The sequence below is a fragment of the Trachypithecus francoisi genome, unplaced genomic scaffold (assembly GCF_009764315.1).
Source record: "Trachypithecus francoisi isolate TF-2019V2 unplaced genomic scaffold, Tfra_2.0 Lachesis_group6, whole genome shotgun sequence".
In the NCBI taxonomy this organism is placed as follows: Eukaryota; Metazoa; Chordata; class Mammalia; order Primates; family Cercopithecidae; genus Trachypithecus; species Trachypithecus francoisi.
In genome coordinates, this window is record NW_022681471.1 from 100,660,060 (window position 1) to 100,676,186 (window position 16,127).

Genomic DNA, 16,127 nt, shown 5'->3' on the forward strand with positions numbered 1-16,127 from the left:
GAAATTGTCAAAGGACTCATTTGTTTCACTAATATGGAAATATATTCACAGGTAAAAACTATTAAATATAGATATATGAAGACTTTTTACACAATAAATTTGCTCCTAAAATTGCACATCATTAACTTTTTATATAACTGTCACTTTTAGGATTGAGAAAAGTTAATTATATAAAACTTCACTCATGTAAAAACAGCAAAAATGGGGCTGGGTGCGGTGGCTCACGCTTGTAATCTCAGCACTTTGGGAGGCTGAGGCAGGTGGATCACCTGAGGTGAAGAGTTCAAGACCAGCCTGACCAACATGGAGAAACCCGGTCTCTACTAAAAATACAAAATTAGCCGGGCACGGTGGTGCATGCCTGTAGTTGCAGCTACTCGGGAGGCTGAGGCAGGAGAACTGCTTGAAACTGGGAGGCAGAGGTTGCGGGTGAGCTGAGATTGCGTCATTGCATTCCAGCCTGGGCAACAAGAGCAAAACTCTGTCTCAACAAAACAAAGACAGCAAAAATGAAAACAAATCACTTGTAGTTCCATCATAAAGATGTAAGCAGTATTAACATTTAGGTTTCCATCATTTAAAAATTGCTTTACATCTCTTTCTCCTGTACACTTGCCAATCACAGTTGCACTCCTAAAAAACAACAGACTCTTTTACAAATTTGGAATCAAACTGCACCAAATAAAATAAAATAAACTTATCAAGTATCTGATCCATAGTAAATTTTCCTTTATCTGCAGGTGAGACTTTAACCTCTCTCTTCCCAGTCTCTCAGGTCACCACTTCCTTTTACTCTATTTCAATTTATCCAAAAATACCAATAAATATATGTGATTTAAATAATTATATGATGCTAATCTTAGAAAAATATAATAAAATGTGGCTCTTTTATATTGTCCACATTACTTTGGAATACCCAAGGATTAATCTACATGAATCTTTTTTGCATGCTTGCTTGCATAATTCAATTTCTGTTTTTTGGCATTCTGGGAAATAAAAAAATTTTAGTCTAATTCTTTCCGCTTTGGAAAAAAATTACAGAAAAATAATCGGGCATTTATTTTTAACGGATAAAAACAAAGCTTAGGCAAAAACTGAATGAGTAAACCAGATTTTAATTTTACAGGTAGCAACTTAATCCTTAACAATAAAATACTGTAGGCTCTGTTATCATCCTCACTTTGCAGACGAGGAAATGGAGGCTCAGAGAGGTTACATAACGATAAAGTCAAGGTCATTTAACATCTAAACATTGGAGCTGGGATTTCAACCCAAGAGGTCTGCCACCAGAGCAAACCAATAAGCAATCTGCTTTGATGTATAAGTAATTTGGAATCAGTTTGGCTACTTTCCTAAAATTCAGTCTTCCACCATTTTCAGTGTGTAGTCAAAAGCAAGCTGCCTCATTTTACAGATTAAATACTTTCAACTAAGTTCACAATGATCTAAATAAAAACACAATGACAGATTTATTTGGAAAAGAGACTGATATGTCCTTGAGGCCAGAGGGTCAGAAGAAAATTCATGTGAAATCAGCTCTAATAATTATCATTCAAACAAATAATTTCAAAGTATGTTTCTGTAAGCTATTTATACAGTTCTTTTTCTTTTCAAATCAACAATAAGGTATTTAGAATAAGCAAGTGATTTCAAGACTTGGTAGAGCAGTGCTTTAGAAGGATTTAACATTAGTGGCAGGCAATAATGTGGCACAAACATGTGTGCCTAAACAAGAATTACTATCATAAATTGAATCATACTTTTATAGCAATCTTAAGCATGATGTAAAAGAGTGAATGAAGAAAAGAGTCATTATAGGAACTCTATAGTTTTAGCTCAGGATAAAATTAAACAAGTGATAAACACAATCTGGAGCTGCCAGAGAGGTCTGACAACCATTTCAGAGGGAAGAGTCCCAAGAGGTAGACGTTTCATCCTGTAAGCTGAGTGCTAGAACAAAATGCAGTAGGTGCAAGATTCTTACAAAGAATATTTGTTTCCCTTTTATAAAATGTGTGCTTTTTGTTTTGAATGTTCTCACTGCCATTTATGAACAGAATTTGAGTGACTCAAGGCCTGACCTCAAGGCTTTCATAATTGGAAAGATAGTAGAGTGGGGCATGTTTTGCAATCTGATCAATCAGCTCAGAACCTACATAAAAAAGTTGGGAAGTGGATGATTTTCCCAGTGAGTCTGTATTGATGAGGAGGGCCTAGCAGCATTTATATACAGCTCTCCTACAGCTTCTCCCTATCCTTCAAAGAGAATGCCATTAAAAGGGAGGAAGGACCTTAGGAGACGAGCGACTAAAAATCAATCCTATCTCCAAAAGTTGCCTTGTTGAGAGTAGAAGGCAGAAATACTCCCAAGTTGGAAAATCCAAGCAAGTGTAGTCCAACATTTTAAGATTCCTTATCAAAAGTGATACTCTAGGGAAAATGGCCAGACTTACAAGTCACTTAACATCTTTGGGTCAATTTCTTTGTCTCTAAGGTAGTAACATGTATATCTAAGCTATGAAAAAGTAGAAAAGATAATTTTTAAATTGATACATAATGCGGAGGTGTGGTAGCACAAACCTGTACCCTCAGCTACTTCAGAGGCTGAGGTGTGAGGGTCCCTTGAACCCAGGAGTTAGAGACAAACCTGGGAAACACAGGGAGATTCCAGCTCTTTAAAAAGTATCTTAAAAGATACGTTTTGTATTATTTTGTCAAAAAGTAAGGTATTATCTTGAAAACTGTCAGTAGAAGATGGACAAGTTACTGGGAAACAATATTATGCTGGGCATGATAAGCATCAATTCAATTTACTACCAGTTGAAGATGATATGGCTGGGGGATGGAGAAGACCAAAGGTTGGTGGCATGCTGTTTCAATTAATTATGGGCACTATACTTTGCAAGGTTGCACACAGGTTACATAAAGAAAATTCTCATAATTTAGATGGAATTATTTGGAAATGGTTATGGTTTGGATTCAGGACACTTGAATGGAACTGAAGCAGGAGAATAGGGTCTGGAGACAAGGAGCTTTCACTTGAGCCTGTGACTGGTCACAGGCCGAGTCTTCATTTGCATAGGGTGTAACTCCACTTCAGCCTTCAACTGGTTGCAGGACAAGTCTTCATTTGCATAGGCTATAACTTCACTTCAGCCTCTGACTGGTCACAGGTCAGGTGTTCATTTACACAGGGTGTAACCAATAGGAAACCTCTAAAGGGTACTTAAACCCCAGAAGATTTTGCAACCGGTGCTCTTTAGCCACGTGTTTCTTCAGCTCCTCCTCTGTGGAGCGTACTTTTGCTTCAATAAATCTATGCTTTTGTTGCTTCATTCTTTTGTTGCTTTGTTTGTGCGTTTTGTCCAATTCTTTGCTCAACACATCAAGAACCTGGATGACTCATCAAGACCCTACACTGGTAACAGAACCAAAGAAATGGGGGGATTGGTACCTGGCCTGGTGTAATAAGCAAAAGGAGGAATCCCAAGTCCCAGAATATCACTAGTGACCAGTATGTAAATTGACTGCTGAAAACTCACTCTTTATATCGTTAAGGAGAGAAACATAAGGTGCAGGATCCTGTGAATTATGTTACTATTTGGTATATATACATGCATGTGTACTTCTCCATAAAACAAAAGTTTGTAAGTGCTATGGTTTGGATGTGGTTTCTTCTTGCTAAAACTCATGTTGGTGTTGAACGTATCCAGGGATTTCGAAAGACGTTATTGTTATGGCAAGCCAGACTTAAAAGTAATCGTCCTAGCTACTACATGTTTCCAAGATTTTTGCAACATATTGAAGAGAATATTATTAATGAAAACATTTTGAAAGAAATAAAATTAGAGATATTGTTGCATCTCACTTCTCTATCTCAAACTTGTAGCCATTTCTTTCCAGAAGAAAAATTTGAAACATTAAGGGAAAACAGTTGGGTAAAAGATGCATTTGTTTTTTGAAACCCTGAACCAATAATTGAGCTAAACTTGGTACCTGAAGAAGAGAATGAATTATTGCAGCTTAGTTCTTCATATACATTGAAGAATGACTATGAGACCTTAAGTTTATCAGCATTTTGATTAAGGTAAAGAAAGACTTTCCATTGTTAAGTAGAAAGAGTGTCCTGCTATTACTACCATTCACCACAACTAGTTTGTGTGAACTAGGGTTTTCTATCTTAATCCTGTTAAAAACAAAGGAAAGAAATGAGCTGAATGGTGTACCAGCTATGCGGGTAGCATTATCTTCCTGTGTTCCAGATTGGAATGAATTTATGAACAGGCAAGCACACTCATCATTGTAAATAAAATCTTACCTAGTTTTTGTTTTTGTATTTCTTATTTTGTAGTATTTTTCTGTGTTATATTTAAATGGTACTATAACATTGTGTGTGATACCTTTGTTATGTTTTAATTTTTGTTATATTTAATAAAATTGTTTTATGTTCATTGAAAAAAAAAAATGTTGGAAGTTAAATGACCAGTGTGGCAGTGTTGGGAGGTGGGCTGTAGTGGGAGGTGTTTGAGTCTGGGGTGGCACATGAATGTCTTGGTGCCCTTCTCACTGTAGTCAGTGAATTCTTGCTTTGGAGAGACTGGATTAGTTCTCACAGGTATGGATTAGTTTCCAAGAGAGTGGGTTGTTATAAAGGAAGGTTCCTCCTCAGGTTTGGTCCCTCTTCACACATGCCTGCTTCTGCTTTGACCTTCTCTGCTATGTCACGGCAGAGCACAAAAGCCCCCAACAAAATCTGAGTAGATACCAGCCCCATGCCCCTTGAATTTACCAGCCTGCAGAACTGTCAGCTAAATAAATCTCCTCTCTATAAATTAGTCTCAGGGATTCTGTCATAGTAACACACAAAAGAGGTGAAGACAGAAAGGATATACGGAAAACTCCTAAGGAAGGTAACCTTTCAGTGGGGCTGGTATGAAAGACACTTGAGAGCCTGCAGGCAGGGACATGAGGAAGCCTTCATCACATATCATTTTACATATTTTACTTCTGAACATTATGGATGTATTACTTCTTCTAACACTTAAAGAAATGCATTATTTCTGGGAAGTCAACAGGTACAGGTAACCCATTCTAGAAACCTAGCTATGAATTACAGGTTGAGATAGCAGCCTGTAATAAAGATGTAGACAAAGTTTAGGGACCTGTGTAGACTAATTTCGATTTATTACTAGGAATAGGACACATTGTTACTCACCACCTCCCCCCAAAAATTCAGTATTGCCTTAATAAGGATGAAGGAGTAAAATGGCTGTTGGCTAAGTAACCAAAAGTATCTTCTATACTCCTCTTACATGGACGTGCTATATTAAATCATTATCATCTTAGGTTAAATTAATACAGTACATTGCTTTCATTTCTGCTACACATTGTGTGTGATAATAGGGAAATTACGCACCAAACTGCAATGACCATATTGGAGGTATAGAGACAATTGCACATTTAAAAATATTTGGTGGCTTTAGGTAAATTCAGGGCCTGTGATAAGTTACTATACAATGGGATTGGTAAACATTTTTTTGTTAAGAACTAGATAGTAAACATTTTAGACTTTGTAGGACATATGGTCTTAGTCTTACATACTAACTCTACCTTTGCAGCATGAACCCAGCAACAGGCAATATGTAAATCAATGGTCATGCATCTGTTCTAATTAAACTTTATTTATAAGAACAGATGGTGGGCTATATTTGGCTTCTAGGTCATATGCTTTTAGGCCATATTGTTTCCAACCCATGCTTGTGAAAAAACGAATGGGTTGCCAAATCATTTATAAAACAGAATGATTAAAAGTGTGCACATGTTATATGTGTGTGGAACATAAACACAAATGAGAAAGTTTCCAAGTCTTTCTGGATATTTGTCAATTCAATAATTGTTGTTGAAATTACAGTAAGTTTTTGGTGTTTGGTGCAGTATGTGCATGAGTACGCTGTTTAAGTTCAAGCATCAGTATCATTTTTCAGTATCCCAGGTTATCCCAAGGTACAGCTAGGGTAGAGAACCAGGACGTTAAAGCAGTGCTTCACAAACTTCAGTGTGCATACTCATCACCTGGGAGCCTGTTAAAATGCAGATTCTAATACTGTAGCTCTGGGGTGGAGCTTGAGATTTTGCATTGCTAACGAGCTCTCAGTTTAGATTGATGCTGTTGGTCCAGACCAACTTTGAGCAGCAAGATGCTAACACTGGTTTTCAATGTCTGGGATGCCTAGGTCCTGCCTCAGAAGCGTAAGTATTTGATCTAGGCATTGAAATTTTTTAAAACCTCTGCAGGTGATTTGAATGTGCAGCAAAGCTTGAGAGCCTCTATGCCAAAGCTCATGATGATGTATCGATTTTAGTTATGTTATCAGTGGCTCTAATGTGTGTTCCCTTTTTCTCATTCTCCTGCCAAGTGCCGCCTAGCCATTCCTCTCCTTTTCAGCTCCAAACATCCAGATGAAGGTGGGGATCTGGGTTAGAACTTCATCCTGTTGCTCTTGTCCATCTCTGAGGAGTGGGAGGACGTTAAGGGTGGAAATAGGAGGCTCAGGCAACCTGGGTTTGGGAAGAACAAGCACAGTATTCTAGGGGTGAATTCAAGGGAAAGCTGGTTGAGATAGAATTGGTGGGGATTACCACAGAAAGCTATCACAACAAAAGCTGTCTCCAGTCTTCAGCCTGTGTGTGGGACAGCAAAATCAGCCATGTACCCTTCTGAGTTCTGGTGGCACCTGACAACCAAACCAGGTTCTAAGGGTTTTCCCACCTCTGTATGCAGGGTGACATGATGGGTAGAAATGCAGTGCTAATGTATACAAGTGAAGTCTTTCCCCCAAAGCATAAATAATACAAAGGATCTTAGAAGTGAGTGGAGGGTGACGATGGTGATTATGATGGTAACTCACAGCTACCACATAATGCATTTATACTATGCCAGGCACTGCTGTAAGTGATTTACATACATTAACTTATTTAATCTCAGCAACCCAATGAGGTTGATGCTTTTATCTCTATTTTATATATGAAGAAACTGAGGCACAAAAAAATTTAATGATTTGAGCAAGTCAAGATGAATGGCTAAGCTGGGATTTGAACCCAGGCAATCTGAAGTTAAGAAACCACTATAGCAAACTATCTCTCCAAAGTACGAAAGTAAGAAGAATCCTTTTAAAAATGTAAACAGTCATAAAGAGATGCTCACTTTGTTCTTCCTCATATCTAGGAGAGAAAATATATGTATGATCTGAGACAAAGTCAGGGAGGGGAGAGATTCTCAAATCAGGCAGACAAAGAAATACAGTGAGAGGACCAAGTTAGACTTAGAATAGTAAAGGGGCAAAAATACCTTCTGAAAACTTAAATGACCATAATCCTCCTTTTTAAGAAAGTGTTAAAGTACAGTTATGAAATAAGGTAATTATTGCATCGCTAAACTTGTTCATATTTTACTACTCTTCAAACCAGTTAGCTTTAAAAAGACTCGAGCTACACATGTAACTTTGAATACTACATACAAAACCTGTAATTTTTATCTTTTATATAATAATCTACATGTAGCACTGAAAGAACAAAATGTTTCGAGCAGTTTTTCAGAAACATGCATAATCTAAGGTTTACATACTAATTTCATCTGTTTAGGTAGAGAATAGGCCAAAAGATATGGCGGAGTTGTGAAAGGAGAGAGGAAAAAAAATGTACGCTTACATCACTACCATTTCTCTAAGGAATCTTTTTCTTACTGGGAGATAACTTCATTCTATCCATAGCCATAAGACAAGATAACAGAACTCTTCTCCACATCTAGAAAGGAGAAACCAGAGGTCACACTGACATCAGGATAAGCTTATTTGAAAATACACTGGGAGTGGACACTGGGGGTCATAGTCTGGAATAAGGTAATGGTCAGGTGGGACCAGAAATTCTCTGGGTGTTCAAACATCTCAACTATCCCCTAAATGTTAGCTGCCCTGAGCTTGGGGATGGATTTGTCACACTCTCTCTTACACTCTTTTTCTGGTGAGCTCATCCAATCACATGACTTCAATACCATCTATAATGTCTCCCTTATGTATATTTCCAAAGCTGACATTCATTTTACCATCTACTTGATTGACGTTTCCATTTGGATATATAATAAGGAGCTAAGATTTCACATGACATGTATTCCCCAACCCTCTACCCTAGGTGTCCCCACTGCAAATGTCCTGAGGTTAATAATAGCACCATTAACCCAGGTGCTCAAGATCAAACACCAGAACTTATTGTTTTCATCTCCCAGTCCTCACCTTCTGTCCATGAGCAAAACTTGTCACCTCGTCCAAAATCCATCTGGAACTAGTGAATCTCTCTTCATTTCCTCAGCCTCTATCACAGTTCAAGCCACACTAGGCTCTCACCTGGATCAGCTACAATGGCTCTACCTGTTCTGCACCTTCAACTCTCCCCAATCCCTCTACATTCTTCAAAGCAGCCAGTCACTGGCTTAACAGTTGGGGGTATTTAATCTACTTTCTATTCATATCACAAATTTGACCTCCAACTTTGACCTTATATTTTTCAGTCCTTCTACTGAGGTATATTTTTTCCGTATTAGTTTATTGGAAGAAATGACACAATTGAAAGAATAAAAACAGGAGTAGAGGATTTGTAAGGGCAATATGCAGGAAATCACCCCCATATCTGTGGGGAAGTCAACTTAAGGCTCAGTCCCATTATCACTGTCACTCTGGGTGAGCTTGCCAAAGAGGTGCTCTGCCTTGCTGTCACCCAGAGCCCCCATCTCGCAGTCTAGAAACAAGAAAATTTATCATGTGCTTATTTTTCAAAAAAGTGCTCATGATGTTCATGAAAAGTTGAAGACCCCCTTTATTTTAATCCCTGCCCAATCCCACTCCCTTCACTTCTTCCCCAGAGGCAGCCACTAGGATGAATTCCATACCATGTTTTACACTGTACCATGCACATGCACTCACAGATACCATGGCCCAAGACTGCCCAACCCACCTGACCCCACCCACCTCATCCATCTCACCTCACCCCACCCCATCCCACATGCCCTCAGAGTTTATAAGGGGAAGACTAATGTGTTTTCCAGAGGCCCATAGAATACCTTTCCCTTCCACCAGGCAGATCCTGAGCTGCATGCAGATGGGACAGGGCTGGGTGGAAAGATTGCTGGATACCTACTTTAAACCTGCATGGCGGCCGGGCGCGGTGGCTCAAGCCTGTAATCCCAGCACTTTGGGAGGCCGAGACGGGCGGATCACGAGGTCAGGAGATCGAGACCATCCTGGCTAACACGGTGAAACCCTGTCTCTACTAAAAAGTACAAAAAAAAAAAAAACTAGCCGGGCGAGGTGGCGGGCGCCTGTAGTCCCAGCTACTCGGAGGCTGAGGCAGGAGAATGGCATAAACCCGGGAGGCGGAGCTTGCAGTGAGCTGAGAACCGGCCACTGCACTCCAGCCCGGGCGACAGAGCGAGACTCCGTCTCAAAAAAAAAAAAAAAAAAAAACCTGCATGGGGATGTGCCGATTCCTAAAAGGTGAGAGTGGTGCAGGCACGCATCAACTGGATACCTTTATTGCTTTGAGAACAGATAATTTTATTGCCAATAATGGTAACACTGAAAGGAGAAAAACTGAAGAGAACGTTCTGAAAGGGCAACATGCACACCCCGCCTGGTGGCCTGACCCAGAGAAAGCACACTGTGGCTGTGGGGCCCATCTTGGCTCAGGGGTCTTCCTCGCTGCCGCCCAGAGTGAGCTTGTCAAACAGGTACTCTGCCAGGCCTGCTTCTGGGGCCCACGTCTTGCACAGGTTGCTCAGGTAATCATCCAGCTCTTTGATGGCCTTGACCTGCTGGGTCAGGAAGTGGCTCTCCAGGAAGTCGCACAGCTGGGGGTCACCTTTCTCCATGGTCAGTTGGTGCAGCTCCAGGAGGCTCTGGTTGACACTCTTCTCCAGGTGGAAGGCGCACTCCGTGGCCTCGAGCCTGCTCTCCGTCTTGACGCTCTGACTTCCTGATGTACTGAAAGCAGATGGAGCCACCGTGCTGGTTCTGCAGCCTCATCAGCTCCTGGGCGTGCTCCCTCTTCTTGTGCAACTGGTGCAGGAAGTAGCGGCCAAAGTGCTCCAGGGCCGCGTCATCCTGGTCGAAGTAGAAGGCCACGGACAGGTACACGTTGGAGGCATGGAATCCCAGGTTGATGAGGTTGTTGACAGCGGCCTTGCAGTTGGGGTAGTAGTTCTGATGCACCTGCAACATTGGGGTGGTGGCCATGGCGGGCACCTTGGGGCGCGGTGAGCAGGCAGGCGGGAGCTGTGGTGGTACTGGTTGGCTGAAGGCGGATGGTTAATGGCGGAAAGGGCCGGAAGTGGGTATTTGGGTCCATTATCGGGGGAGGGGTGCATTCCTTTTCAGTGGAAGTGGGCAGGGAGGAGAATGAGCACTACGTTCCGTGTGCAACCCAGTGAACTCTGCACTGTCTAACCTGTGTCCAGTTTTTAGCTTTGCAGTAACATTTCTAATGTCCAAGGACTTTCTATTATCCCTTAATTGGTCCCCTCTGTAATAGCTTCTTCTCGTTTTATAAACCTATTGTTTTTTTAAATTCTGAGAATATCAATTTGATATTTTTGGTAACATTCTCTTCTGTTTCCCGTATTATAGCTCCTTCCAGATTTAGTTCTGTTTTGTCTAGAGTTTGCCTTGAGTTTAAATATTTTAAAATAGATGGCCAGGCATGGTATCTCACACCTATAAATTCCAGCACTTTGGGAGGCCAAGGTAGGAGGATCACTTGAGTCCAGGAGTTTGAGACCAGCCTAGGCAACATGATGGGACCTTGTCTGCATACAGATTTTTTTTTTTTTTTTTAATTAGCCAGGCATGGTGGCATGCACCTGTGGTCCCCAGCTACTTGGGAGGCTGAGATGGGAGGATCACTTGAGCACAGAAAGTTGAGGCTGCAATGAGCCATGTTCACAGCTGCACTCCAGCCTTGGCAACAGAACAAGACCCTGTCTCAATTTTAAAACAATAATAAAATAAAATAAAATAGAAAACAGCAAGTGGAATGCAACAGTTTTAAAGAAAAACCAATATAAAACCTAGGTTAATAGGGAATTATAATTTTTATTAATTTATCCCATTTTACTTAATACCCTCCTGTATCTTTATAATCTGTCTTTCAAAGTAATAAAAATGAATCTCTGTAGCATTGAAAATTTTCAATAACTTTAGATAGAACTACTTCTTTATCATCTCCTCTACCTTGTCAAACATTACTCTAGACTTATAATGAAACCTCATCAGTTTCTTTAACGTAAAGGTAGCTGCCTTGAACTTAATCTCAGTATCAAACCAAAAAAGTTCAAAATTGTCTGTTTAAAAGTTCAGATTGCCACTTCCCAGATAACAAGAAATCAGCCTCCTCTTATATTCCTCCCAAATTGGCCTAATTATATTGTAGGTTCCATTAGGTTTTCTTCTCTTCAAGACATTCTGTCTTAGGCTGCAAGTATATCAGCTACATGGTATGATGCTGATGAATATTGGCTTAAGAATCAAAAGCCCAAGTTCCAATTCCATTCAGAAGCTGGAAGTATCACTGGTCTTTTGGACACTTAAAATATTGGTCTAAAGATGGAAAGAATATCACCTGCTTTGTCCATCCCAAATGACATTGTTCTAAAGAATTTTTAATTAGTAGAGGTCAGGCACGGTGGCTCCTGCCTGTAACCCCAGCACTTTGGGAGGTGGAGGCAGGCAGATCACTTGAGGTCAGGAGTTCAAGTTCAGCCTGGCCAACATGGTGAAACCCCGATTCTACCAAGAATACAAAAATTAGCTGGGCATGGTGGCAGGCACCTGTAGTCCCAGCTACTCAGGAGGCTGAGGCAGGAGAATCATGTAAATCCAGGAGGCGAAGGCTGCAATGAGCCAACATTGCACTCCAGCCTGGGCGACAGAGTGAGTGAGACTCCCTCTCAAAAAAAAGAAAAAGAAAAAAAAAAGAATTTTTAAAGCAGTAGAAATTAAAACAAAGGCTAAGGCTAAGAATAGGTACCAGATACCACTTTTTCTGTTTCTATCATATCTAAGCTTGAATAAGTACCATGTCATTTGTCTTTACTACTGGCCCAATAAGGACTGGCACAAGAAGCCTGAAGGTAAATTGTTTCATTGTAAAGGCCCTGTCATAACTATCATTAATTAAATTAGGAGGGCACTGTGTTCAATTGCAGGCGAGGGGGAGGGGAGGGAATGAGGAAGATGGAAACAGAAGACCTGGGACCTGGCTCCTATCTTGGGCTTCATCAGTATCTTGTAATGAGAAAATGGGCAAATCAACATTTCTGGGGCTATTTCCTCATTTGTGAAATGAAGAGTTCAACCTATTGAGTTTTTGTGGACCCCATGAAAAGATAATTAGAACCAATTCCATAAGTCATTCTTCAACAATGGGATGGAATGAAAAGGCAGCTTTTAGCCTATTCGTGATGATCAGTGATTGGTACCAAATATTAGCTTTTGGAATTGGATACTATCTTAATATTTAAATAATGCGATTTTAAGTTATAGCATTAGTCTGACCCTCTAAAATATACAGTTCAAGGAAAACCAGAGCCTTCTTTGGAACTACTGGTTGTTGTAGTTCACTAGAAGATAGATTTCCTGTTTCAGCTTGACAGTATCCAAGACTTGGGCTAACAACATAGGGCTATGACAAAGTTACAAATTATTTTGCAATTCCTTTTATTGTACTCTGGAAATGGCTAAACTGAATCTTATTTCTATAGTTACTGATATACCAACCATGAGAGTTCATGATCAAATATTCTGCCCTAGGGGGGACTGTACCCTAACATTGGAAGAAAGAACTAGTGAAACCCCGTTATTAAGGAAATGAGCAGATACCCACTATAACAATAATTGAATTACAGTAGTCACCCCATCCAGATCAAAACCTCTGAGAAGTGAGTAGCAGTGGTGACTGGTTGCTGTACTTTATCAAATATAACATAGCACGAATTGAAGAGTACACCATTTTTATGTATTAAAAAAGAGAAAAGGGCTGGGCATGGTGGCTCACGCCTGTAATCCCAGCACTTTGGGAGGCCGAGGTGGGTGGATCACCTGAGGTCAGGAGTTCAAGACCAGCCTGGCCAACATGGTGAAACCTCGTCTCTACTAAAAATACAAAAATTAGCTGGTCATAGTGGCGGGCACTTTCAATCCCAGCTACTCGGGAGGCTAAGGCAGGACAATCACTTGAACCTGGGAGGCAGAGGTTGCAGTGAGCCGAGATCATGCCATTGCACTCCAGCCTGGGCAATAAGAGCGAAACCTCATCTCAAAAAGAAAAAAAGAAAAAAAAAAAAAAAAAAAAAGGAAAAAATACTGCTTTCAATGAATCCATACCATGTCATAGTATGTAAACTGTACCTCAATTTCAGAGAAGTTAAAATGTGAATAAATGATTGGAGAATCAATGAAATATAATGTTTAATTGGTTTGGTCATCTACTTGCCTGGATACATTTATCAAAGTAGCTATATTTTTTCACTATCTATAATTATTTATACTTTTTAATAATTTATTATTTTTTTTTGAGATGCTCTGTCACCCAGGCTAGAGTACAGTGGTACGATCGATCTCAGCTCACTGCAGCCTCCGCTTCCTGGGTTCAAGTGATTCTCCTGCTTCCCCCTCTTGAGTAGCTGGGACTACATGCACACGCCACCATGCCTGGCTAATTTGTTTTTGCATTTTTAGTAGAGATGGGGTTTTACCATGATGGCCAGGCTGGTCTCAAACTCCTGACCTCATGTGATCTGCCCACCTCAGCCTCCCATAGAAACCAACAAAAAAGAAAAAAAAAAGGTATTTTCTGCTGGCTATCATACCATTTCACAACACCTCTGTCTCATCATTGATTGAGTGGTTTTTGCTTCTTCTTGTCCTTTTTTGGAGGGAGAGGTTTACTGTATTAGGCTAAAGAATATAATTCCTTAGGTAACAGCTGGCCCCTTATTCTCTGAATTCATAGCTAACTTCTTCCCAGCATGCTATGGGAGACATGTGACATCATCTTTCAGATGGAAAAATGGATTCCCTAGACATTTATCAGGTAAAGTTGCTGCCCTAGGGTTCTACTCAAATCCTGATTTGAATGTGAGTGTTTTATTGTCATCAATTCCATTGACTGGTTGCAGCTCTGTAACGGATACATGAGCCATTTCCTAATCATGACAGTACTGCTTATTAAGCAGTGAAGGATCCTAAAGCAGCAGCATGATAGGTGACAGGGCCACAAGTTAAATTAAATCCATGGTGCAAATGATTCTACAAACGACAACAAATAGATGTGTCAGCCTCACTGGTACCCAGTCTCTGAGGATAGTTCTGAAAAAGGTTGGCACGGGTACTGGGAAAGGAACTTGCTGAGGCAACTTTAGGTCAAGGTTAACATACTGCTGGCATGGGGAGGAGAGTATCCCCCGCCCCAATTGAAGAAGTCTACTACTTTATTAATATCATACAGGCTGAAACTCTCCTAATTCAGTTACTACCATAACCTGACATGAGTAACTGACACTACACATAATTTATAATCTACAAATGGGCCCAACTGCTAGAGACTAAAATTCACCACTAACTTAAAAACAGTATCAGCAATATAACCAATAAAAACTTACTTTAAATGAATCATACAAGGGACAACATGTATCGACCTGCAACAGTCAGACCTTCCTCATCTTTACAGAAGGTAGCTCAGAATACCAGTTGCACAAAATGACATATGTTGGCCCTATTTAACTTATTTTCAAGTGGTTCCAAAAGAAGTAGTGAGGAAGCCTTTGGGAGCCCCAGGAAACCACCCCATGTGCCTAAAGGGAAACTTCATATTTGGTTCCCCAAGGAGGGTCTGGGATGCATCTAGGGAAGGCAGGAGAAGGTCTCAATGGAAATGAATAAGGTATGGCTAGAAGAAGGCCACAGCAATGCCCCATGTTTGCCTCCTGTATTTCTGTGCCCAGACTGGACTTCCACCTCCCTTCTTTCCTGAATTCCCTCATCCCTCACAACTCTTTAGACACTAGGAGTGGGGACAATATTCTGAATCTGGCTGTAGTGCCATCAGCAGATCATGAGACGCTAAGTGAAATGAGAGTTTCCCTAACAGTGCCAAAGAATCGGACTTTCTGCCTGCAAGTGCCATGAGTAATCTCCAGGACCTAGTGATCAATTTTTAGATACCTCAGACACAGTATTTCTTGTAATCACTAATCCCAACTCACAAGTGTCTACATGCCACCTCCTGCCATGGGCTCTGAATTCAACAATCTCCAATGTAGTTTTTGTAACATATCCTAGTATGAAAGGGGACTGCATATCTCTTTCTTCCCCAGTAATTTATACATAAACAAATTTAAATGGTGACACTTTGGAATGAGGGATATCATCTAAAAAGGAATTGCTGAACTCAGATCTCAGATCCCTGGATATTAATAACTAAGTTCCTAAAATATAGCTGCAACTTGGGGTAGAATGGCACATGGAGTGCACAAGAATGCGATAAAGACTTGGGATGATGCACCCAGACACAACAGTCATCCATATCCCTAGAAATATCACCCACTACAGAGCTCTGAGTATTCTAAGTGGTTTTAGCTAAACTGCTTTCTTTAGAATCTAACAACGTGTTACAAAATAAGGTAAGTTCCCTGGCCCCAAGGAGACTTGTGACCCCTGGACTGTGCATTTTAAAAATGAACTTTCTTATTTTGAAGTAATTTTAAATTTGCAGAAAAATTGCAAAGATAATACATAACATTCTCCTGTACTCCCCACCCAGTTTCCCTTAATGTGAGCTTCTTACATTAGGATGGTAAATTTGTTATAATTAATTGGCTAATTAATCCTAGTCCATTACTATTAACTAAACATAACACTTTATTTAGATTGTATAGTTTCCCATTAATGTCCTTTTTTTCCAGAATCTAATTGACATTTCATTTAATCATGTCGCTTTAGTTTCCTCTGGTCTGTGACAGTTTCCTAGTTCTAATTTTTTTTTCATGACCCTGACTCTTTTGATAGTAGTCAGACATTTTGGAG

The 16,127-nt window shown here is 40.2% G+C and overlaps 1 protein-coding gene and 1 pseudogene across 1 annotated transcript in view; both read right to left on the reverse strand.

Moving 5' to 3' along the window:
- PRRG1 (proline rich and Gla domain 1) overlaps positions 1-16,127 on the reverse strand; it is a 104,200-nt gene that overhangs the window by 5,728 nt on the left and 82,345 nt on the right. The gene's annotated exons all lie outside the window — the stretch shown is intronic.
- LOC117078543 lies at positions 9,568-10,294 on the reverse strand (annotated as a pseudogene).